The sequence below is a fragment of the Bos indicus genome, chromosome 21, assembly GCF_029378745.1.
Source record: "Bos indicus isolate NIAB-ARS_2022 breed Sahiwal x Tharparkar chromosome 21, NIAB-ARS_B.indTharparkar_mat_pri_1.0, whole genome shotgun sequence".
NCBI lineage: Eukaryota > Metazoa > Chordata > Mammalia > Artiodactyla > Bovidae > Bos > Bos indicus.
In genome coordinates, this window is record NC_091780.1 from 2,255,331 (window position 1) to 2,278,521 (window position 23,191).

A 23,191-nucleotide genomic window follows, 5' to 3' on the forward strand; every position below is an offset into this window, starting at 1 on the left:
TGCCCTTGGCAGTGGCTGAATTGCAACTCCTGTCACGTGCTTGAGTCTTGGAGGTCGCCATGGACTATGCTGTGGTCCTAGGCCTGCATTCCTCCTGCAGGTTGGCCAGAGGCCCAGAGAAGAATGTTTGTGCAGGTGAGGAAAAGTGCAGTGTGATTTACTGGGACAATATGTCCGCTGAGGCTTGCAGGCACTGTTGTTCTGTTTTCAGTAATACAGTGGGGTCCTTTTGGAGCTGCCATCAGCTGGGTACAGAGGACAGGGCATTGCTTGTCCTTAGGAGGCTCGGTGAAAGGTGACCTTTGTGGCCTTGTTGTCCCACTGCCAGTAGAAGGACTCTCAAAGGGCATCTTTGGTGCCTTGAAGAGTTGCAATAAAGAGGCCAAGGAACCAGCCCAGTGGGTAGTTACGTGGTGTACGCACATGCCCCTTGGCCGCCATTTGTCTCTTCGGCCTGGAATTATCAAGATTCCCTAAGGTTGGGGCCAGCCGGCCAGCCCTGATAGCACCCATGTGTTTGCCCCCCTGGCAGTGAAGCATCAACCTTTGAGGACCACCACAGTTGTGATAGAGATTGCTCATTGGTTGGCATACCAAGGCTGCCTCAGTGTAGGAGACAACAGCTCCCATGGCACTATGGCAGAGACCTGGCACATCCACGGTCTTCCCTGGCAGGTCTTCTGAAGTCTTCCTGAAAGCATCCCTGGTGATCTGTGAGCCCTTGGTCGTGTTGCCCGCCTTCTTCCTGTGGGTCTTGCTGGATGCTCATTGTCCCTGTGAGCCGAGGCCCTGGAGGCTTCAGATTTAGGTGAGTCGCCCTTTGTTGCATAATGAATTCAATTTGGACCAAGCCCTGCATTATGAGAGCTTTCTCTAGGGTGTGGTCAGTACCCAGGGCCCTGCAGGCTGTAGATTGGAGGATAATCTGGCCAGGAAAGGAATCCCGTTTCTGTGGGAGTGACCCCTGGTTCCTGGTACCTGAGGATGACCAGGTTCCATCTTGCAGTTTCCAGGGGAGGCTGGACTTTGATTGGGGCTGACTGGCAGGAAGATACGCATGCCCTGAATTCTTTTCCTATTGGAGGGTGCAGTGGGCCATATCTGCCCTAGTGCCAAGTTCACCTTACTGTGCAGTTGTCTGGGAAAATTTTCTTGTTAGGTAGGAGGTAGGACTTGTGACAAGGACCCCTGAGCTATAGTAGTAGCTCACGTAGTCTCAGGGTATGTGGCATTCACACAGATTCTCCGCAAGGTGACCCTGGGCAGTCAGGTCTCTGCGTTGGTCAGAGATCATGGTTCATGGAGATTGGGAGCCTAGAGCCTATGTCAACAGCCCCTCAGTGAAATTTTGCATGGATCTTGTGGAAGATGCCAAGTGTCATCCCATTTCGTGGGATGGTGGGAGGTCAGGACTCCATGGAGGTGGCACGCATGTTCATACTGCAGGGCCTTTGCATGCGGTCTCTGAGACTTGGATACCCAGACAGATTTCCAGACACACACCCAAAATGCTGAGAATGCATTTTTATTGGTACACCAGAATGCAGGCACTCAAACTCACATCGAATCCCCTGCTACCCTTGCACGCTTGGTCAGAAAGACACCCACATGCACTTGAGCCTAATTTGCCGCACTCTTTTGAAAGATAGGTAACCAGTCGTCTGTAAAGGATCAATATAGTTGGGGTGCAGATACAGGCCTTCCCCTAGGGAAACACTTGCATCAGTATTAGTGAGAGACCAAGTACACATCTGAAGCATTCCTGTGCTTTCTGTCCACTTGTCAGGTGAAGTTGCCACGTATGACTGTCCATCAGCCAGGAGATGAACCCCCACCCGTGAGGCAGTGACTCAAGGTGCAAGGGAGTCCGGCAAGAAGTGTGGCGCACCCGAGTTGCTGCCACTGCTTTTTGGATCACCCAGCACGGTACGGCTTCTCCTGCCCCAAGACGTGTCGTGAATTTCAGGTTTCCTGGGACTGCCTGAGTGGTTGTACGTATAGAGGGACCGCTCCTCTTGCTGAGAAGCCTGAGGGCTCTGAGTTCCCCTGGCTGCTGGAGGACTCCCGGGTCACTGGCTCCTCCTGGGAGCAGCCCTTCCTGCCGTGAGGAGGTGGGCAGCAAGCCAGCACGTGCTCGGATCGATGATGACACCCTCACATGCATTCCTTGGAAAATCTGAACAAAATGAGTGAGAACTCACTACCGTCTCCTCATCGAAACTGAGGTCCAGCACGTTGCCTCCCTTGGGGTTAAGGGTGGGACTGGTTAGCAGTGAGGGCGTCTCCGACTGTGTCACACACACGCGTGGAGGAGCCAGGTCACCACCATTTGCGAGGCTCCCGTCTGAGGGTGGGCCATGTACAGATATTCTAGTGGCCCTCTTGGAATACAAGGTCCATGTAAAGGCACTGAGGAGCATAGAGCCATCTGGCTTGTCCAGTGGTGGTAGGTGTCGCAGTAGATCCTAGCCTCAGACAGTTGACGTCTTAGCTTGGAAAGGTGCATTTTGTCCTGATTCCTGCTGCAGATGCACTAATTGGGGCTCTGGTGATGTCGATTCTAAAGCAATGAAGCTTCTGTGGTTTGTGATTGGAGCCCCAGGTCAGGTCTGAGGCCCTCGCCGTTGCATCCCTTTGGGTTGCTGAGATTCCTGAGTGCCATGTGGGCTGCAGTGGCTGCAGAGACCTGGGGGAATGGTGGCAGTTGTGAAAGTTAATAGGCCCATTTCTGCCCTTGGCAGTGGCTGAATTGCAACTCCTGTCACGTGCTTGAGTCTTGGAGGTCGCCATGGACTATGCTGTGGTCCTAGGCCTGCATTCCTCCTGCAGGTTGGCCAGAGGCCCAGAGAAGAATGTTTGTGCAGGTGAGGAAAAGTGCAGTGTGATTTACTGGGACAATATGTCCGCTGAGGCTTGCAGGCACTGTTGTTCTGTTTTCAGTAATACAGTGGGGTCCTTTTGGAGCTGCCATCAGCTGGGTACAGAGGACAGGGCATTGCTTGTCCTTAGGAGGCTCGGTGAAAGGTGACCTTTGTGGCCTTGTTGTCCCACTGCCAGTAGAAGGACTCTCAAAGGGCATCTTTGGTGCCTTGAAGAGTTGCAATAAAGAGGCCAAGGAACCAGCCCAGTGGGTAGTTACGTGGTGTACGCACATGCCCCTTGGCCGCCATTTGTCTCTTCGGCCTGGAATTATCAAGATTCCCTAAGGTTGGGGCCAGCCGGCCAGCCCTGATAGCACCCATGTGTTTGCCCCCCTGGCAGTGAAGCATCAACCTTTGAGGACCACCACAGTTGTGATAGACATTGCTCATTGGTTGGCATACCAAGGCTGCCTCAGTGTAGGAGACAACAGCTCCCATGGCACTATGGCAGAGACCTGGCACATCCACGGTCTTCCCTGGCAGGTCTTCTGAAGTCTTCCTGAAAGCATCCCTGGTGATCTGTGAGCCCTTGGTCGTGTTGCCCGCCTTCTTCCTGTGGGTCTTGCTGGATGCTCATTGTCCCTGTGAGCCGAGGCCCTGGAGGCTTCAGATTTAGGTGAGTCGCCCTTTGTTGCATAATGAATTCAATTTGGACCAAGCCCTGCATTATGAGAGCTTTCTCTAGGGTGTGGTCAGTACCCAGGGCCCTGCAGGCTGTAGATTGGAGGATAATCTGGCCAGGAAAGGAATCCCGTTTCTGTGGGAGTGACCCCTGGTTCCTGGTACCTGAGGATGACCAGGTTCCATCTTGCAGTTTCCAGGGGAGGCTGGACTTTGATTGGGGCTGACTGGCAGGAAGATACGCATGCCCTGAATTCTTTTCCTATTGGAGGGTGCAGTGGGCCATATCTGCCCTAGTGCCAAGTTCACCTTACTGTGCAGTTGTCTGGGAAAATTTTCTTGTTAGGTAGGAGGTGGGACTTGTGACAAGGACCCCTGAGCTATAGTAGTAGCTCACGTAGTCTCAGGGTATGTGGCATTCACACAGATTCTCCGCAAGGTGACCCTGGGCAGTCAGGTCTCTGCGTTGGTCAGAGATCATGGTTCATGGAGATTGGGAGCCTAGAGCCTATGTCAACAGCCCCTCAGTGAAATTTTGCATGGATCTTGTGGAAGATGCCAAGTGTCATCCCATTTCGTGGGATGGTGGGAGGTCAGGACTCCATGGAGGTGGCACGCATGTTCATACTGCAGGGCCTTTGCATGCGGTCTCTGAGACTTGGATACCCAGACAGATTTCCAGACACACACCCAAAATGCTGAGAATGCATTTTTATTGGTACACCAGAATGCAGGCACTCAAACTCACATCGAATCCCCTGCTACCCTTGCACGCTTGGTCAGAAAGACACCCACATGCACTTGAGCCTAATTTGCCGCACTCTTTTGAAAGATAGGTAACCAGTCGTCTGTAAAGGATCAATATAGTTGGGGTGCAGATACAGGCCTTCCCCTAGGGAAACACTTGCATCAGTATTAGTGAGAGACCAAGTACACATCTGAAGCATTCCTGTGCTTTCTGTCCACTTGTCAGGTGAAGTTGCCACGTATGACTGTCCATCAGCCAGGAGATGAACCCCCACCCGTGAGGCAGTGACTCAAGGTGCAAGGGAGTCCGGCAAGAAGTGTGGCGCACCCGAGTTGCTGCCACTGCTTTTTGGATCACCCAGCACGGTACGGCTTCTCCTGCCCCAAGACGTGTCGTGAATTTCAGGTTTCCTGGGACTGCCTGAGTGGTTGTACGTATAGAGGGACCGCTCCTCTTGCTGAGAAGCCTGAGGGCTCTGAGTTCCCCTGGCTGCTGGAGGACTCCCGGGTCACTGGCTCCTCCTGGGAGCAGCCCTTCCTGCCGTGAGGAGGTGGGCAGCAAGCCAGCACGTGCTCGGATCGATGATGACACCCTCACATGCATTCCTTGGAAAATCTGAACAAAATGAGTGAGAACTCACTACCGTCTCCTCATCGAAACTGAGGTCCAGCACGTTGCCTCCCTTGGGGTTAAGGGTGGGACTGGTTAGCAGTGAGGGCGTCTCCGACTGTGTCACACACACGCGTGGAGGAGCCAGGTCACCACCATTTGCGAGGCTCCCGTCTGAGGGTGGGCCATGTACAGATATTCTAGCGGCCCTCTTGGAATACAAGGTCCATGTAAAGGCACTGAGGAGCATAGAGCCATCTGGCTTGTCCAGTGGTGGTAGGTGTCGCAGTAGATCCTAGCCTCAGACAGTTGACGTCTTAGCTTGGAAAGGTGCATTTTGTCCTGATTCCTGCTGCAGATGCACTAATTGGGGCTCTGGTGATGTCGATTCTAAAGCAATGAAGCTTCTGTGGTTTGTGATTGGAGCCCCAGGTCAGGTCTGAGGCCCTCGCCGTTGCATCCCTTTGGGTTGCTGAGATTCCTGAGTGCCATGTGGGCTGCAGTGGCTGCAGAGACCTGGGGGAATGGTGGCAGTTGTGAAAGTTAATAGGCCCATTTCTGCCCTTGGCAGTGGCTGAATTGCAACTCCTGTCACGTGCTTGAGTCTTGGAGGTCGCCATGGACTATGCTGTGGTCCTAGGCCTGCATTCCTCCTGCAGGTTGGCCAGAGGCCCAGAGAAGAATGTTTGTGCAGGTGAGGAAAAGTGCAGTGTGATTTACTGGGACAATATGTCCGCTGAGGCTTGCAGGCACTGTTGTTCTGTTTTCAGTAATACAGTGGGGTCCTTTTGGAGCTGCCATCAGCTGGGTACAGAGGACAGGGCATTGCTTGTCCTTAGGAGGCTCGGTGAAAGGTGACCTTTGTGGCCTTGTTGTCCCACTGCCAGTAGAAGGACTCTCAAAGGGCATCTTTGGTGCCTTGAAGAGTTGCAATAAAGAGGCCAAGGAACCAGCCCAGTGGGTAGTTACGTGGTGTACGCACATGCCCCTTGGCCGCCATTTGTCTCTTCGGCCTGGAATTATCAAGATTCCCTAAGGTTGGGGCCAGCCGGCCAGCCCTGATAGCACCCATGTGTTTGCCCCCCTGGCAGTGAAGCATCAACCTTTGAGGACCACCACAGTTGTGATAGACATTGCTCATTGGTTGGCATACCAAGGCTGCCTCAGTGTAGGAGACAACAGCTCCCATGGCACTATGGCAGAGACCTGGCACATCCACGGTCTTCCCTGGCAGGTCTTCTGAAGTCTTCCTGAAAGCATCCCTGGTGATCTGTGAGCCCTTGGTCGTGTTGCCCGCCTTCTTCCTGTGGGTCTTGCTGGATGCTCATTGTCCCTGTGAGCCGAGGCCCTGGAGGCTTCAGATTTAGGTGAGTCGCCCTTTGTTGCATAATGAATTCAATTTGGACCAAGCCCTGCATTATGAGAGCTTTCTCTAGGGTGTGGTCAGTACCCAGGGCCCTGCAGGCTGTAGATTGGAGGATAATCTGGCCAGGAAAGGAATCCCGTTTCTGTGGGAGTGACCCCTGGTTCCTGGTACCTGAGGATGACCAGGTTCCATCTTGCAGTTTCCAGGGGAGGCTGGACTTTGATTGGGGCTGACTGGCAGGAAGATACGCATGCCCTGAATTCTTTTCCTATTGGAGGGTGCAGTGGGCCATATCTGCCCTAGTGCCAAGTTCACCTTACTGTGCAGTTGTCTGGGAAAATTTTCTTGTTAGGTAGGAGGTAGGACTTGTGACAAGGACCCCTGAGCTATAGTAGTAGCTCACGTAGTCTCAGGGTATGTGGCATTCACACAGATTCTCCGCAAGGTGACCCTGGGCAGTCAGGTCTCTGCGTTGGTCAGAGATCATGGTTCATGGAGATTGGGAGCCTAGAGCCTATGTCAACAGCCCCTCAGTGAAATTTTGCATGGATCTTGTGGAAGATGCCAAGTGTCATCCCATTTCGTGGGATGGTGGGAGGTCAGGACTCCATGGAGGTGGCACGCATGTTCATACTGCAGGGCCTTTGCATGCGGTCTCTGAGACTTGGATACCCAGACAGATTTCCAGACACACACCCAAAATGCTGAGAATGCGTTTTTATTGGTACACCAGAATGCAGGCACTCAAACTCACATCGAATCCCCTGCTACCCTTGCACGCTTGGTCAGAAAGACACCCACATGCACTTGAGCCTAATTTGCCGCACTCTTTTGAAAGATAGGTAACCAGTCGTCTGTAAAGGATCAATATAGTTGGGGTGCAGATACAGGCCTTCCCCTAGGGAAACACTTGCATCAGTATTAGTGAGAGACCAAGTACACATCTGAAGCATTCCTGTGCTTTCTGTCCACTTGTCAGGTGAAGTTGCCACGTATGACTGTCCATCAGCCAGGAGATGAACCCCCACCCGTGAGGCAGTGACTCAAGGTGCAAGGGAGTCCGGCAAGAAGTGTGGCGCACCCGAGTTGCTGCCACTGCTTTTTGGATCACCCAGCACGGTACGGCTTCTCCTGCCCCAAGACGTGTCGTGAATTTCAGGTTTCCTGGGACTGCCTGAGTGGTTGTACGTATAGAGGGACCGCTCCTCTTGCTGAGAAGCCTGAGGGCTCTGAGTTCCCCTGGCTGCTGGAGGACTCCCGGGTCACTGGCTCCTCCTGGGAGCAGCCCTTCCTGCCGTGAGGAGGTGGGCAGCAAGCCAGCACGTGCTCGGATCGATGATGACACCCTCACATGCATTCCTTGGAAAATCTGAACAAAATGAGTGAGAACTCACTACCGTCTCCTCATCGAAACTGAGGTCCAGCACGTTGCCTCCCTTGGGGTTAAGGGTGGGACTGGTTAGCAGTGAGGGCGTCTCCGACTGTGTCACACACACGCGTGGAGGAGCCAGGTCACCACCATTTGCGAGGCTCCCGTCTGAGGGTGGGCCATGTACAGATATTCTAGCGGCCCTCTTGGAATACAAGGTCCATGTAAAGGCACTGAGGAGCATAGAGCCATCTGGCTTGTCCAGTGGTGGTAGGTGTCGCAGTAGATCCTAGCCTCAGACAGTTGACGTCTTAGCTTGGAAAGGTGCATTTTGTCCTGATTCCTGCTGCAGATGCACTAATTGGGGCTCTGGTGATGTCGATTCTAAAGCAATGAAGCTTCTGTGGTTTGTGATTGGAGCCCCAGGTCAGGTCTGAGGCCCTCGCCGTTGCATCCCTTTGGGTTGCTGAGATTCCTGAGTGCCATGTGGGCTGCAGTGGCTGCAGAGACCTGGGGGAATGGTGGCAGTTGTGAAAGTTAATAGGCCCATTTCTGCCCTTGGCAGTGGCTGAATTGCAACTCCTGTCACGTGCTTGAGTCTTGGAGGTCGCCATGGACTATGCTGTGGTCCTAGGCCTGCATTCCTCCTGCAGGTTGGCCAGAGGCCCAGAGAAGAATGTTTGTGCAGGTGAGGAAAAGTGCAGTGTGATTTACTGGGACAATATGTCCACTGAGGCTTGCAGGCACTGTTGTTCTGTTTTCAGTAATACAGTGGGGTCCTTTTGGAGCTGCCATCAGCTGGGTACAGAGGACAGGGCATTGCTTGTCCTTAGGAGGCTCGGTGAAAGGTGACCTTTGTGGCCTTGTTGTCCCACTGCCAGTAGAAGGACTCTCAAAGGGCATCTTTGGTGCCTTGAAGAGTTGCAATAAAGAGGCCAAGGAACCAGCCCAGTGGGTAGTTACGTGGTGTACGCACATGCCCCTTGGCCGCCATTTGTCTCTTCGGCCTGGAATTATCAAGATTCCCTAAGGTTGGGGCCAGCCGGCCAGCCCTGATAGCACCCATGTGTTTGCCCCCCTGGCAGTGAAGCATCAACCTTTGAGGACCACCACAGTTGTGATAGACATTGCTCATTGGTTGGCATACCAAGGCTGCCTCAGTGTAGGAGACAACAGCTCCCATGGCACTATGGCAGAGACCTGGCACATCCACGGTCTTCCCTGGCAGGTCTTCTGAAGTCTTCCTGAAAGCATCCCTGGTGATCTGTGAGCCCTTGGTCGTGTTGCCCGCCTTCTTCCTGTGGGTCTTGCTGGATGCTCATTGTCCCTGTGAGCCGAGGCCCTGGAGGCTTCAGATTTAGGTGAGTCGCCCTTTGTTGCATAATGAATTCAATTTGGACCAAGCCCTGCATTATGAGAGCTTTCTCTAGGGTGTGGTCAGTACCCAGGGCCCTGCAGGCTGTAGATTGGAGGATAATCTGGCCAGGAAAGGAATCCCGTTTCTGTGGGAGTGACCCCTGGTTCCTGGTACCTGAGGATGACCAGGTTCCATCTTGCAGTTTCCAGGGGAGGCTGGACTTTGATTGGGGCTGACTGGCAGGAAGATACGCATGCCCTGAATTCTTTTCCTATTGGAGGGTGCAGTGGGCCATATCTGCCCTAGTGCCAAGTTCACCTTACTGTGCAGTTGTCTGGGAAAATTTTCTTGTTAGGTAGGAGGTGGGACTTGTGACAAGGACCCCTGAGCTATAGTAGTAGCTCACGTAGTCTCAGGGTATGTGGCATTCACACAGATTCTCCGCAAGGTGACCCTGGGCAGTCAGGTCTCTGCGTTGGTCAGAGATCATGGTTCATGGAGATTGGGAGCCTAGAGCCTATGTCAACAGCCCCTCAGTGAAATTTTGCATGGATCTTGTGGAAGATGCCAAGTGTCATCCCATTTCGTGGGATGGTGGGAGGTCAGGACTCCATGGAGGTGGCACGCATGTTCATACTGCAGGGCCTTTGCATGCGGTCTCTGAGACTTGGATACCCAGACAGATTTCCAGACACACACCCAAAATGCTGAGAATGCATTTTTATTGGTACACCAGAATGCAGGCACTCAAACTCACATCGAATCCCCTGCTACCCTTGCACGCTTGGTCAGAAAGACACCCACATGCACTTGAGCCTAATTTGCCGCACTCTTTTGAAAGATAGGTAACCAGTCGTCTGTAAAGGATCAATATAGTTGGGGTGCAGATACAGGCCTTCCCCTAGGGAAACACTTGCATCAGTATTAGTGAGAGACCAAGTACACATCTGAAGCATTCCTGTGCTTTCTGTCCACTTGTCAGGTGAAGTTGCCACGTATGACTGTCCATCAGCCAGGAGATGAACCCCCACCCGTGAGGCAGTGACTCAAGGTGCAAGGGAGTCCGGCAAGAAGTGTGGCGCACCCGAGTTGCTGCCACTGCTTTTTGGATCACCCAGCACGGTACGGCTTCTCCTGCCCCAAGACGTGTCGTGAATTTCAGGTTTCCTGGGACTGCCTGAGTGGTTGTACGTATAGAGGGACCGCTCCTCTTGCTGAGAAGCCTGAGGGCTCTGAGTTCCCCTGGCTGCTGGAGGACTCCCGGGTCACTGGCTCCTCCTGGGAGCAGCCCTTCCTGCCGTGAGGAGGTGGGCAGCAAGCCAGCACGTGCTCGGATCGATGATGACACCCTCACATGCATTCCTTGGAAAATCTGAACAAAATGAGTGAGAACTCACTACCGTCTCCTCATCGAAACTGAGGTCCAGCACGTTGCCTCCCTTGGGGTTAAGGGTGGGACTGGTTAGCAGTGAGGGCGTCTCCGACTGTGTCACACACACGCGTGGAGGAGCCAGGTCACCACCATTTGCGAGGCTCCCGTCTGAGGGTGGGCCATGTACAGATATTCTAGCGGCCCTCTTGGAATACAAGGTCCATGTAAAGGCACTGAGGAGCATAGAGCCATCTGGCTTGTCCAGTGGTGGTAGGTGTCGCAGTAGATCCTAGCCTCAGACAGTTGACGTCTTAGCTTGGAAAGGTGCATTTTGTCCTGATTCCTGCTGCAGATGCACTAATTGGGGCTCTGGTGATGTCGATTCTAAAGCAATGAAGCTTCTGTGGTTTGTGATTGGAGCCCCAGGTCAGGTCTGAGGCCCTCGCCGTTGCATCCCTTTGGGTTGCTGAGATTCCTGAGTGCCATGTGGGCTGCAGTGGCTGCAGAGACCTGGGGGAATGGTGGCAGTTGTGAAAGTTAATAGGCCCATTTCTGCCCTTGGCAGTGGCTGAATTGCAACTCCTGTCACGTGCTTGAGTCTTGGAGGTCGCCATGGACTATGCTGTGGTCCTAGGCCTGCATTCCTCCTGCAGGTTGGCCAGAGGCCCAGAGAAGAATGTTTGTGCAGGTGAGGAAAAGTGCAGTGTGATTTACTGGGACAATATGTCCGCTGAGGCTTGCAGGCACTGTTGTTCTGTTTTCAGTAATACAGTGGGGTCCTTTTGGAGCTGCCATCAGCTGGGTACAGAGGACAGGGCATTGCTTGTCCTTAGGAGGCTCGGTGAAAGGTGACCTTTGTGGCCTTGTTGTCCCACTGCCAGTAGAAGGACTCTCAAAGGGCATCTTTGGTGCCTTGAAGAGTTGCAATAAAGAGGCCAAGGAACCAGCCCAGTGGGTAGTTACGTGGTGTACGCACATGCCCCTTGGCCGCCATTTGTCTCTTCGGCCTGGAATTATCAAGATTCCCTAAGGTTGGGGCCAGCCGGCCAGCCCTGATAGCACCCATGTGTTTGCCCCCCTGGCAGTGAAGCATCAACCTTTGAGGACCACCACAGTTGTGATAGACATTGCTCATTGGTTGGCATACCAAGGCTGCCTCAGTGTAGGAGACAACAGCTCCCATGGCACTATGGCAGAGACCTGGCACATCCACGGTCTTCCCTGGCAGGTCTTCTGAAGTCTTCCTGAAAGCATCCCTGGTGATCTGTGAGCCCTTGGTCGTGTTGCCCGCCTTCTTCCTGTGGGTCTTGCTGGATGCTCATTGTCCCTGTGAGCCGAGGCCCTGGAGGCTTCAGATTTAGGTGAGTCGCCCTTTGTTGCATAATGAATTCAATTTGGACCAAGCCCTGCATTATGAGAGCTTTCTCTAGGGTGTGGTCAGTACCCAGGGCCCTGCAGGCTGTAGATTGGAGGATAATCTGGCCAGGAAAGGAATCCCGTTTCTGTGGGAGTGACCCCTGGTTCCTGGTACCTGAGGATGACCAGGTTCCATCTTGCAGTTTCCAGGGGAGGCTGGACTTTGATTGGGGCTGACTGGCAGGAAGATACGCATGCCCTGAATTCTTTTCCTATTGGAGGGTGCAGTGGGCCATATCTGCCCTAGTGCCAAGTTCACCTTACTGTGCAGTTGTCTGGGAAAATTTTCTTGTTAGGTAGGAGGTGGGACTTGTGACAAGGACCCCTGAGCTATAGTAGTAGCTCACGTAGTCTCAGGGTATGTGGCATTCACACAGATTCTCCGCAAGGTGACCCTGGGCAGTCAGGTCTCTGCGTTGGTCAGAGATCATGGTTCATGGAGATTGGGAGCCTAGAGCCTATGTCAACAGCCCCTCAGTGAAATTTTGCATGGATCTTGTGGAAGATGCCAAGTGTCATCCCATTTCGTGGGATGGTGGGAGGTCAGGACTCCATGGAGGTGGCACGCATGTTCATACTGCAGGGCCTTTGCATGCGGTCTCTGAGACTTGGATACCCAGACAGATTTCCAGACACACACCCAAAATGCTGAGAATGCATTTTTATTGGTACACCAGAATGCAGGCACTCAAACTCACATCGAATCCCCTGCTACCCTTGCACGCTTGGTCAGAAAGACACCCACATGCACTTGAGCCTAATTTGCCGCACTCTTTTGAAAGATAGGTAACCAGTCGTCTGTAAAGGATCAATATAGTTGGGGTGCAGATACAGGCCTTCCCCTAGGGAAACACTTGCATCAGTATTAGTGAGAGACCAAGTACACATCTGAAGCATTCCTGTGCTTTCTGTCCACTTGTCAGGTGAAGTTGCCACGTATGACTGTCCATCAGCCAGGAGATGAACCCCCACCCGTGAGGCAGTGACTCAAGGTGCAAGGGAGTCCGGCAAGAAGTGTGGCGCACCCGAGTTGCTGCCACTGCTTTTTGGATCACCCAGCACGGTACGGCTTCTCCTGCCCCAAGACGTGTCGTGAATTTCAGGTTTCCTGGGACTGCCTGAGTGGTTGTACGTATAGAGGGACCGCTCCTCTTGCTGAGAAGCCTGAGGGCTCTGAGTTCCCCTGGCTGCTGGAGGACTCCCGGGTCACTGGCTCCTCCTGGGAGCAGCCCTTCCTGCCGTGAGGAGGTGGGCAGCAAGCCAGCACGTGCTCGGATCGATGATGACACCCTCACATGCATTCCTTGGAAAATCTGAACAAAATGAGTGAGAACTCACTACCGTCTCCTCATCGAAACTGAGGTCCAGCACGTTGCCTCCCTTGGGGTTAAGGGTGGGACTGGTTAGCAGTGAGGGCGTCTCCGACTGTGTCACACACACGCGTGGAGGAGCCAGGTCACCACCATTTGCGAGGCTCCCGTCTGAGGGTGGGCCATGTACAGATATTCTAGCGGCCCTCTTGGAATACAAGGTCCATGTAAAGGCACTGAGGAGCATAGAGCCATCTGGCTTGTCCAGTGGTGGTAGGTGTCGCAGTAGATCCTAGCCTCAGACAGTTGACGTCTTAGCTTGGAAAGGTGCATTTTGTCCTGATTCCTGCTGCAGATGCACTAATTGGGGCTCTGGTGATGTCGATTCTAAAGCAATGAAGCTTCTGTGGTTTGTGATTGGAGCCCCAGGTCAGGTCTGAGGCCCTCGCCGTTGCATCCCTTTGGGTTGCTGAGATTCCTGAGTGCCATGTGGGCTGCAGTGGCTGCAGAGACCTGGGGGAATGGTGGCAGTTGTGAAAGTTAATAGGCCCATTTCTGCCCTTGGCAGTGGCTGAATTGCAACTCCTGTCACGTGCTTGAGTCTTGGAGGTCGCCATGGACTATGCTGTGGTCCTAGGCCTGCATTCCTCCTGCAGGTTGGCCAGAGGCCCAGAGAAGAATGTTTGTGCAGGTGAGGAAAAGTGCAGTGTGATTTACTGGGACAATATGTCCGCTGAGGCTTGCAGGCACTGTTGTTCTGTTTTCAGTAATACAGTGGGGTCCTTTTGGAGCTGCCATCAGCTGGGTACAGAGGACAGGGCATTGCTTGTCCTTAGGAGGCTCGGTGAAAGGTGACCTTTGTGGCCTTGTTGTCCCACTGCCAGTAGAAGGACTCTCAAAGGGCATCTTTGGTGCCTTGAAGAGTTGCAATAAAGAGGCCAAGGAACCAGCCCAGTGGGTAGTTACGTGGTGTACGCACATGCCCCTTGGCCGCCATTTGTCTCTTCGGCCTGGAATTATCAAGATTCCCTAAGGTTGGGGCCAGCCGGCCAGCCCTGATAGCACCCATGTGTTTGCCCCCCTGGCAGTGAAGCATCAACCTTTGAGGACCACCACAGTTGTGATAGACATTGCTCATTGGTTGGCATACCAAGGCTGCCTCAGTGTAGGAGACAACAGCTCCCATGGCACTATGGCAGAGACCTGGCACATCCACGGTCTTCCCTGGCAGGTCTTCTGAAGTCTTCCTGAAAGCATCCCTGGTGATCTGTGAGCCCTTGGTCGTGTTGCCCGCCTTCTTCCTGTGGGTCTTGCTGGATGCTCATTGTCCCTGTGAGCCGAGGCCCTGGAGGCTTCAGATTTAGGTGAGTCGCCCTTTGTTGCATAATGAATTCAATTTGGACCAAGCCCTGCATTATGAGAGCTTTCTCTAGGGTGTGGTCAGTACCCAGGGCCCTGCAGGCTGTAGATTGGAGGATAATCTGGCCAGGAAAGGAATCCCGTTTCTGTGGGAGTGACCCCTGGTTCCTGGTACCTGAGGATGACCAGGTTCCATCTTGCAGTTTCCAGGGGAGGCTGGACTTTGATTGGGGCTGACTGGCAGGAAGATACGCATGCCCTGAATTCTTTTCCTATTGGAGGGTGCAGTGGGCCATATCTGCCCTAGTGCCAAGTTCACCTTACTGTGCAGTTGTCTGGGAAAATTTTCTTGTTAGGTAGGAGGTGGGACTTGTGACAAGGACCCCTGAGCTATAGTAGTAGCTCACGTAGTCTCAGGGTATGTGGCATTCACACAGATTCTCCGCAAGGTGACCCTGGGCAGTCAGGTCTCTGCGTTGGTCAGAGATCATGGTTCATGGAGATTGGGAGCCTAGAGCCTATGTCAACAGCCCCTCAGTGAAATTTTGCATGGATCTTGTGGAAGATGCCAAGTGTCATCCCATTTCGTGGGATGGTGGGAGGTCAGGACTCCATGGAGGTGGCACGCATGTTCATACTGCAGGGCCTTTGCATGCGGTCTCTGAGACTTGGATACCCAGACAGATTTCCAGACACACACCCAAAATGCTGAGAATGCATTTTTATTGGTACACCAGAATGCAGGCACTCAAACTCACATCGAATCCCCTGCTACCCTTGCACGCTTGGTCAGAAAGACACCCACATGCACTTGAGCCTAATTTGCCGCACTCTTTTGAAAGATAGGTAACCAGTCGTCTGTAAAGGATCAATATAGTTGGGGTGCAGATACAGGCCTTCCCCTAGGGAAACACTTGCATCAGTATTAGTGAGAGACCAAGTACACATCTGAAGCATTCCTGTGCTTTCTGTCCACTTGTCAGGTGAAGTTGCCACGTATGACTGTCCATCAGCCAGGAGATGAACCCCCACCCGTGAGGCAGTGACTCAAGGTGCAAGGGAGTCCGGCAAGAAGTGTGGCGCACCCGAGTTGCTGCCACTGCTTTTTGGATCACCCAGCACGGTACGGCTTCTCCTGCCCCAAGACGTGTCGTGAATTTCAGGTTTCCTGGGACTGCCTGAGTGGTTGTACGTATAGAGGGACCGCTCCTCTTGCTGAGAAGCCTGAGGGCTCTGAGTTCCCCTGGCTGCTGGAGGACTCCCGGGTCACTGGCTCCTCCTGGGAGCAGCCCTTCCTGCCGTGAGGAGGTGGGCAGCAAGCCAGCACGTGCTCGGATCGATGATGACACCCTCACATGCATTCCTTGGAAAATCTGAACAAAATGAGTGAGAACTCACTACCGTCTCCTCATCGAAACTGAGGTCCAGCACGTTGCCTCCCTTGGGGTTAAGGGTGGGACTGGTTAGCAGTGAGGGCGTCTCCGACTGTGTCACACACACGCGTGGAGGAGCCAGGTCACCACCATTTGCGAGGCTCCCGTCTGAGGGTGGGCCATGTACAGATATTCTAGCGGCCCTCTTGGAATACAAGGTCCATGTAAAGGCACTGAGGAGCATAGAGCCATCTGGCTTGTCCAGTGGTGGTAGGTGTCGCAGTAGATCCTAGCCTCAGACAGTTGACGTCTTAGCTTGGAAAGGTGCATTTTGTCCTGATTCCTGCTGCAGATGCACTAATTGGGGCTCTGGTGATGTCGATTCTAAAGCAATGAAGCTTCTGTGGTTTGTGATTGGAGCCCCAGGTCAGGTCTGAGGCCCTCGCCGTTGCATCCCTTTGGGTTGCTGAGATTCCTGAGTGCCATGTGGGCTGCAGTGGCTGCAGAGACCTGGGGGAATGGTGGCAGTTGTGAAAGTTAATAGGCCCATTTCTGCCCTTGGCAGTGGCTGAATTGCAACTCCTGTCACGTGCTTGAGTCTTGGAGGTCGCCATGGACTATGCTGTGGTCCTAGGCCTGCATTCCTCCTGCAGGTTGGCCAGAGGCCCAGAGAAGAATGTTTGTGCAGGTGAGGAAAAGTGCAGTGTGATTTACTGGGACAATATGTCCGCTGAGGCTTGCAGGCACTGTTGTTCTGTTTTCAGTAATACAGTGGGGTCCTTTTGGAGCTGCCATCAGCTGGGTACAGAGGACAGGGCATTGCTTGTCCTTAGGAGGCTCGGTGAAAGGTGACCTTTGTGGCCTTGTTGTCCCACTGCCAGTAGAAGGACTCTCAAAGGGCATCTTTGGTGCCTTGAAGAGTTGCAATAAAGAGGCCAAGGAACCAGCCCAGTGGGTAGTTACGTGGTGTACGCACATGCCCCTTGGCCGCCATTTGTCTCTTCGGCCTGGAATTATCAAGATTCCCTAAGGTTGGGGCCAGCCGGCCAGCCCTGATAGCACCCATGTGTTTGCCCCCCTGGCAGTGAAGCATCAACCTTTGAGGACCACCACAGTTGTGATAGACATTGCTCATTGGTTGGCATACCAAGGCTGCCTCAGTGTAGGAGACAACAGCTCCCATGGCACTATGGCAGAGACCTGGCACATCCACGGTCTTCCCTGGCAGGTCTTCTGAAGTCTTCCTGAAAGCATCCCTGGTGATCTGTGAGCCCTTGGTCGTGTTGCCCGCCTTCTTCCTGTGGGTCTTGCTGGATGCTCATTGTCCCTGTGAGCCGAGGCCCTGGAGGCTTCAGATTTAGGTGAGTCGCCCTTTGTTGCATAATGAATTCAATTTGGACCAAGCCCTGCATTATGAGAGCTTTCTCTAGGGTGTGGTCAGTACCCAGGGCCCTGCAGGCTGTAGATTGGAGGATAATCTGGCCAGGAAAGGAATCCCGTTTCTGTGGGAGTGACCCCTGGTTCCTGGTACCTGAGGATGACCAGGTTCCATCTTGCAGTTTCCAGGGGAGGCTGGACTTTGATTGGGGCTGACTGGCAGGAAGATACGCATGCCCTGAATTCTTTTCCTATTGGAGGGTGCAGTGGGCCATATCTGCCCTAGTGCCAAGTTCACCTTACTGTGCAGTTGTCTGGGAAAATTTTCTTGTTAGGTAGGAGGTGGGACTTGTGACAAGGACCCCTGAGCTATAGTAGTAGCTCACGTAGTCTCAGGGTATGTGGCATTCACACAGATTCTCCGCAAGGTGACCCTGGGCAGTCAGGTCTCTGCGTTGGTCAGAGATCATGGTTCATGGAGATTGGGAGCCTAGAGCCTATGTCAACAGCCCCTCAGTGAAATTTTGCATGGATCTTGTGGAAGATGCCAAGTGTCATCCCATTTCGTGGGATGGTGGGAGGTCAGGACTCCATGGAGGTGGCACGCATGTTCATACTGCAGGGCCTTTGCATGCGGTCTCTGAGACTTGGATACCCAGACAGATTTCCAGACACACACCCAAAATGCTGAGAATGCATTTTTATTGGTACACCAGAATGCAGGCACTCAAACTCACATCGAATCCCCTGCTACCCTTGCACGCTTGGTCAGAAAGACACCCACATGCACTTGAGCCTAATTTGCCGCACTCTTTTGAAAGATAGGTAACCAGTCGTCTGTAAAGGATCAATATAGTTGGGGTGCAGATACAGGCCTTCCCCTAGGGAAACACTTGCATCAGTATTAGTGAGAGACCAAGTACACATCTGAAGCATTCCTGTGCTTTCTGTCCACTTGTCAGGTGAAGTTGCCACGTATGACTGTCCATCAGCCAGGAGATGAACCCCCACCCGTGAGGCAGTGACTCAAGGTGCAAGGGAGTCCGGCAAGAAGTGTGGCGCACCCGAGTTGCTGCCACTGCTTTTTGGATCACCCAGCACGGTACGGCTTCTCCTGCCCCAAGACGTGTCGTGAATTTCAGGTTTCCTGGGACTGCCTGAGTGGTTGTACGTATAGAGGGACCGCTCCTCTTGCTGAGAAGCCTGAGGGCTCTGAGTTCCCCTGGCTGCTGGAGGACTCCCGGGTCACTGGCTCCTCCTGGGAGCAGCCCTTCCTGCCGTGAGGAGGTGGGCAGCAAGCCAGCACGTGCTCGGATCGATGATGACACCCTCACATGCATTCCTTGGAAAATCTGAACAAAATGAGTGAGAACTCACTACCGTCTCCTCATCGAAACTGAGGTCCAGCACGTTGCCTCCCTTGGGGTTAAGGGTGGGACTGGTTAGCAGTGAGGGCGTCTCCGACTGTGTCACACACACGCGTGGAGGAGCCAGGTCACCACCATTTGCGAGGCTCCCGTCTGAGGGTGGGCCATGTACAGATATTCTAGCGGCCCTCTTGGAATACAAGGTCCATGTAAAGGCACTGAGGAGCATAGAGCCATCTGGCTTGTCCAGTGGTGGTAGGTGTCGCAGTAGATCCTAGCCTCAGACAGTTGACGTCTTAGCTTGGAAAGGTGCATTTTGTCCTGATTCCTGCTGCAGATGCACTAATTGGGGCTCTGGTGATGTCGATTCTAAAGCAATGAAGCTTCTGTGGTTTGTGATTGGAGCCCCAGGTCAGGTCTGAGGCCCTCGCCGTTGCATCCCTTTGGGTTGCTGAGATTCCTGAGTGCCATGTGGGCTGCAGTGGCTGCAGAGACCTGGGGGAATGGTGGCAGTTGTGAAAGTTAATAGGCCCATTTCTGCCCTTGGCAGTGGCTGAATTGCAACTCCTGTCACGTGCTTGAGTCTTGGAGGTCGCCATGGACTATGCTGTGGTCCTAGGCCTGCATTCCTCCTGCAGGTTGGCCAGAGGCCCAGAGAAGAATGTTTGTGCAGGTGAGGAAAAGTGCAGTGTGATTTACTGGGACAATATGTCCGCTGAGGCTTGCAGGCACTGTTGTTCTGTTTTCAGTAATACAGTGGGGTCCTTTTGGAGCTGCCATCAGCTGGGTACAGAGGACAGGGCATTGCTTGTCCTTAGGAGGCTCGGTGAAAGGTGACCTTTGTGGCCTTGTTGTCCCACTGCCAGTAGAAGGACTCTCAAAGGGCATCTTTGGTGCCTTGAAGAGTTGCAATAAAGAGGCCAAGGAACCAGCCCAGTGGGTAGTTACGTGGTGTACGCACATGCCCCTTGGCCGCCATTTGTCTCTTCGGCCTGGAATTATCAAGATTCCCTAAGGTTGGGGCCAGCCGGCCAGCCCTGATAGCACCCATGTGTTTGCCCCCCTGGCAGTGAAGCATCAACCTTTGAGGACCACCACAGTTGTGATAGACATTGCTCATTGGTTGGCATACCAAGGCTGCCTCAGTGTAGGAGACAACAGCTCCCATGGCACTATGGCAGAGACCTGGCACATCCACGGTCTTCCCTGGCAGGTCTTCTGAAGTCTTCCTGAAAGCATCCCTGGTGATCTGTGAGCCCTTGGTCGTGTTGCCCGCCTTCTTCCTGTGGGTCTTGCTGGATGCTCATTGTCCCTGTGAGCCGAGGCCCTGGAGGCTTCAGATTTAGGTGAGTCGCCCTTTGTTGCATAATGAATTCAATTTGGACCAAGCCCTGCATTATGAGAGCTTTCTCTAGGGTGTGGTCAGTACCCAGGGCCCTGCAGGCTGTAGATTGGAGGATAATCTGGCCAGGAAAGGAATCCCGTTTCTGTGGGAGTGACCCCTGGTTCCTGGTACCTGAGGATGACCAGGTTCCATCTTGCAGTTTCCAGGGGAGGCTGGACTTTGATTGGGGCTGACTGGCAGGAAGATACGCATGCCCTGAATTCTTTTCCTATTGGAGGGTGCAGTGGGCCATATCTGCCCTAGTGCCAAGTTCACCTTACTGTGCAGTTGTCTGGGAAAATTTTCTTGTTAGGTAGGAGGTGGGACTTGTGACAAGGACCCCTGAGCTATAGTAGTAGCTCACGTAGTCTCAGGGTATGTGGCATTCACACAGATTCTCCGCAAGGTGACCCTGGGCAGTCAGGTCTCTGCGTTGGTCAGAGATCATGGTTCATGGAGATTGGGAGCCTAGAGCCTATGTCAACAGCCCCTCAGTGAAATTTTGCATGGATCTTGTGGAAGATGCCAAGTGTCATCCCATTTCGTGGGATGGTGGGAGGTCAGGACTCCATGGAGGTGGCACGCATGTTCATACTGCAGGGCCTTTGCATGCGGTCTCTGAGACTTGGATACCCAGACAGATTTCCAGACACACACCCAAAATGCTGAGAATGCATTTTTATTGGTACACCAGAATGCAGGCACTCAAACTCACATCGAATCCCCTGCTACCCTTGCACGCTTGGTCAGAAAGACACCCACATGCACTTGAGCCTAATTTGCCGCACTCTTTTGAAAGATAGGTAACCAGTCGTCTGTAAAGGATCAATATAGTTGGGGTGCAGATACAGGCCTTCCCCTAGGGAAACACTTGCATCAGTATTAGTGAGAGACCAAGTACACATCTGAAGCATTCCTGTGCTTTCTGTCCACTTGTCAGGTGAAGTTGCCACGTATGACTGTCCATCAGCCAGGAGATGAACCCCCACCCGTGAGGCAGTGACTCAAGGTGCAAGGGAGTCCGGCAAGAAGTGTGGCGCACCCGAGTTGCTGCCACTGCTTTTTGGATCACCCAGCACGGTACGGCTTCTCCTGCCCCAAGACGTGTCGTGAATTTCAGGTTTCCTGGGACTGCCTGAGTGGTTGTACGTATAGAGGGACCGCTCCTCTTGCTGAGAAGCCTGAGGGCTCTGAGTTCCCCTGGCTGCTGGAGGACTCCCGGGTCACTGGCTCCTCCTGGGAGCAGCCCTTCCTGCCGTGAGGAGGTGGGCAGCAAGCCAGCACGTGCTCGGATCGATGATGACACCCTCACATGCATTCCTTGGAAAATCTGAACAAAATGAGTGAGAACTCACTACCGTCTCCTCATCGAAACTGAGGTCCAGCACGTTGCCTCCCTTGGGGTTAAGGGTGGGACTGGTTAGCAGTGAGGGCGTCTCCGACTGTGTCACACACACGCGTGGAGGAGCCAGGTCACCACCATTTGCGAGGCTCCCGTCTGAGGGTGGGCCATGTACAGATATTCTAGCGGCCCTCTTGGAATACAAGGTCCATGTAAAGGCACTGAGGAGCATAGAGCCATCTGGCTTGTCCAGTGGTGGTAGGTGTCGCAGTAGATCCTAGCCTCAGACAGTTGACGTCTTAGCTTGGAAAGGTGCATTTTGTCCTGATTCCTGCTGCAGATGCACTAATTGGGGCTCTGGTGATGTCGATTCTAAAGCAATGAAGCTTCTGTGGTTTGTGATTGGAGCCCCAGGTCAGGTCTGAGGCCCTCGCCGTTGCATCCCTTTGGGTTGCTGAGATTCCTGAGTGCCATGTGGGCTGCAGTGGCTGCAGAGACCTGGGGGAATGGTGGCAGTTGTGAAAGTTAATAGGCCCATTTCTGCCCTTGGCAGTGGCTGAATTGCAACTCCTGTCACGTGCTTGAGTCTTGGAGGTCGCCATGGACTATGCTGTGGTCCTAGGCCTGCATTCCTCCTGCAGGTTGGCCAGAGGCCCAGAGAAGAATGTTTGTGCAGGTGAGGAAAAGTGCAGTGTGATTTACTGGGACAATATGTCCGCTGAGGCTTGCAGGCACTGTTGTTCTGTTTTCAGTAATACAGTGGGGTCCTTTTGGAGCTGCCATCAGCTGGGTACAGAGGACAGGGCATTGCTTGTCCTTAGGAGGCTCGGTGAAAGGTGACCTTTGTGGCCTTGTTGTCCCACTGCCAGTAGAAGGACTCTCAAAGGGCATCTTTGGTGCCTTGAAGAGTTGCAATAAAGAGGCCAAGGAACCAGCCCAGTGGGTAGTTAGGTGGTGTACGCACATGCCCCTTGGCCGCCATTTGTCCCTTCGGCCTGGAATTATCAAGATTCCCTAAGGTTGGGGCCAGCCGGCCAGCCCTGATAGCACCCATGTGTTTGGCCCCCTGGCAGTGACGCATCAACCTTTGAGGACCACCACAGTTGTGATAGAGATTGCTCATTGGTTGGCATACCAAGGCTGCCTCAATGTAGGAGACAACAGCTCCCATGGCACTATGGCAGAGACCTGGCACATCCACGGTCTTCCCTGGCAGGTCTTCTGAAGTCTTCCTGAAAGCATCCCTGGTGATCTGTGAGCCCTTGGTCGTGTTGCCCGCCTTCTTCCTGTGGGTCTTGCTGGATGCTCATTGTCCCTGTGAGCCGAGGCCCTGGAGGCTTCAGATTTAGGTGAGTCGCCCTTTGTTGCATAATGAATTCAATTTGGACCAAGCCCTGCATTATGAGAGCTTTCTCTAGGGTGTGGTCAGTACCCAGGGCCCTGCAGGCTGTAGATTTGAGGATAATCTGGCCAGGAAAGGAATCCCGTTTCTGTGGGAGTGACCCCTGGTTCCTGGTACCTGAGGATGACCAGGTTCCATCTTGCAGTTTCCAGTGGAGGCTGGACTTTGATTGGGCTGACTGGCAGGAAGATACGCATGCCCTGAATTCTTTTCCTATTGGAGGGTGCAGTGGGCCATATCTGCCCTAGTGCCAAGTTCACCTTACTGTGCAGTTGTCTGGGAAAATTTTCTTGTTAGGTAGGAGGTAGGACTTGTGACAAGGACCCCTGAGCTATAGTAGTAGCTCACGTAGTCTCAGGGTATGTGGCATTCACACAGATTCTCCGCAAAGGTGACCCTGGGCAGTCAGGTCTCTGCGTTGGTCAGAGATCATGGTTCATGGAGATTGGGAGCCTAGAGCCTATGTCAACAGCCCCTCAGTGAAATTTTGCATGGATC

General features: G+C 53.3%; 1 protein-coding gene and 8 non-coding genes across 11 annotated transcripts in view; all 9 read left to right on the plus strand.

Moving 5' to 3' along the window:
• Positions 1-23,191, plus strand: part of LOC109575459 (uncharacterized) — a 234,718-nt gene that overhangs the window by 89,263 nt on the left and 122,264 nt on the right. For all 3 annotated transcript variants that reach the window (XM_070775957.1, XM_070775956.1, XM_070775958.1), the window contains 2 exons: positions 676-8,322; positions 8,863-22,640. The gene's annotated coding sequence lies outside the window, so the exon portion shown is untranslated. The remainder of the gene's footprint in view (positions 1-675; positions 8,323-8,862; positions 22,641-23,191) is intronic.
• Positions 2,137-2,229, plus strand: LOC139178398 (small nucleolar RNA SNORD116). The gene has a single exon (XR_011562797.1). It is a non-coding gene; the product is annotated as a small nucleolar RNA SNORD116 (small nucleolar RNA).
• On the plus strand, positions 4,866-4,958 carry LOC139178400 (small nucleolar RNA SNORD116). Its single transcript, XR_011562798.1, has one exon. It is a non-coding gene; the product is annotated as a small nucleolar RNA SNORD116 (small nucleolar RNA).
• Positions 7,595-7,687, plus strand: LOC139178401 (small nucleolar RNA SNORD116). Its single transcript, XR_011562799.1, has one exon. It is a non-coding gene; the product is annotated as a small nucleolar RNA SNORD116 (small nucleolar RNA).
• LOC139178402 (small nucleolar RNA SNORD116) lies at positions 10,324-10,416 on the plus strand. Its single transcript, XR_011562800.1, has one exon. It is a non-coding gene; the product is annotated as a small nucleolar RNA SNORD116 (small nucleolar RNA).
• LOC139178403 (small nucleolar RNA SNORD116) lies at positions 13,053-13,145 on the plus strand. The gene has a single exon (XR_011562801.1). It is a non-coding gene; the product is annotated as a small nucleolar RNA SNORD116 (small nucleolar RNA).
• On the plus strand, positions 15,782-15,874 carry LOC139178404 (small nucleolar RNA SNORD116). Its single transcript, XR_011562802.1, has one exon. It is a non-coding gene; the product is annotated as a small nucleolar RNA SNORD116 (small nucleolar RNA).
• Positions 18,511-18,603, plus strand: LOC139178405 (small nucleolar RNA SNORD116). Its single transcript, XR_011562803.1, has one exon. It is a non-coding gene; the product is annotated as a small nucleolar RNA SNORD116 (small nucleolar RNA).
• On the plus strand, positions 21,240-21,332 carry LOC139178406 (small nucleolar RNA SNORD116). The gene has a single exon (XR_011562804.1). It is a non-coding gene; the product is annotated as a small nucleolar RNA SNORD116 (small nucleolar RNA).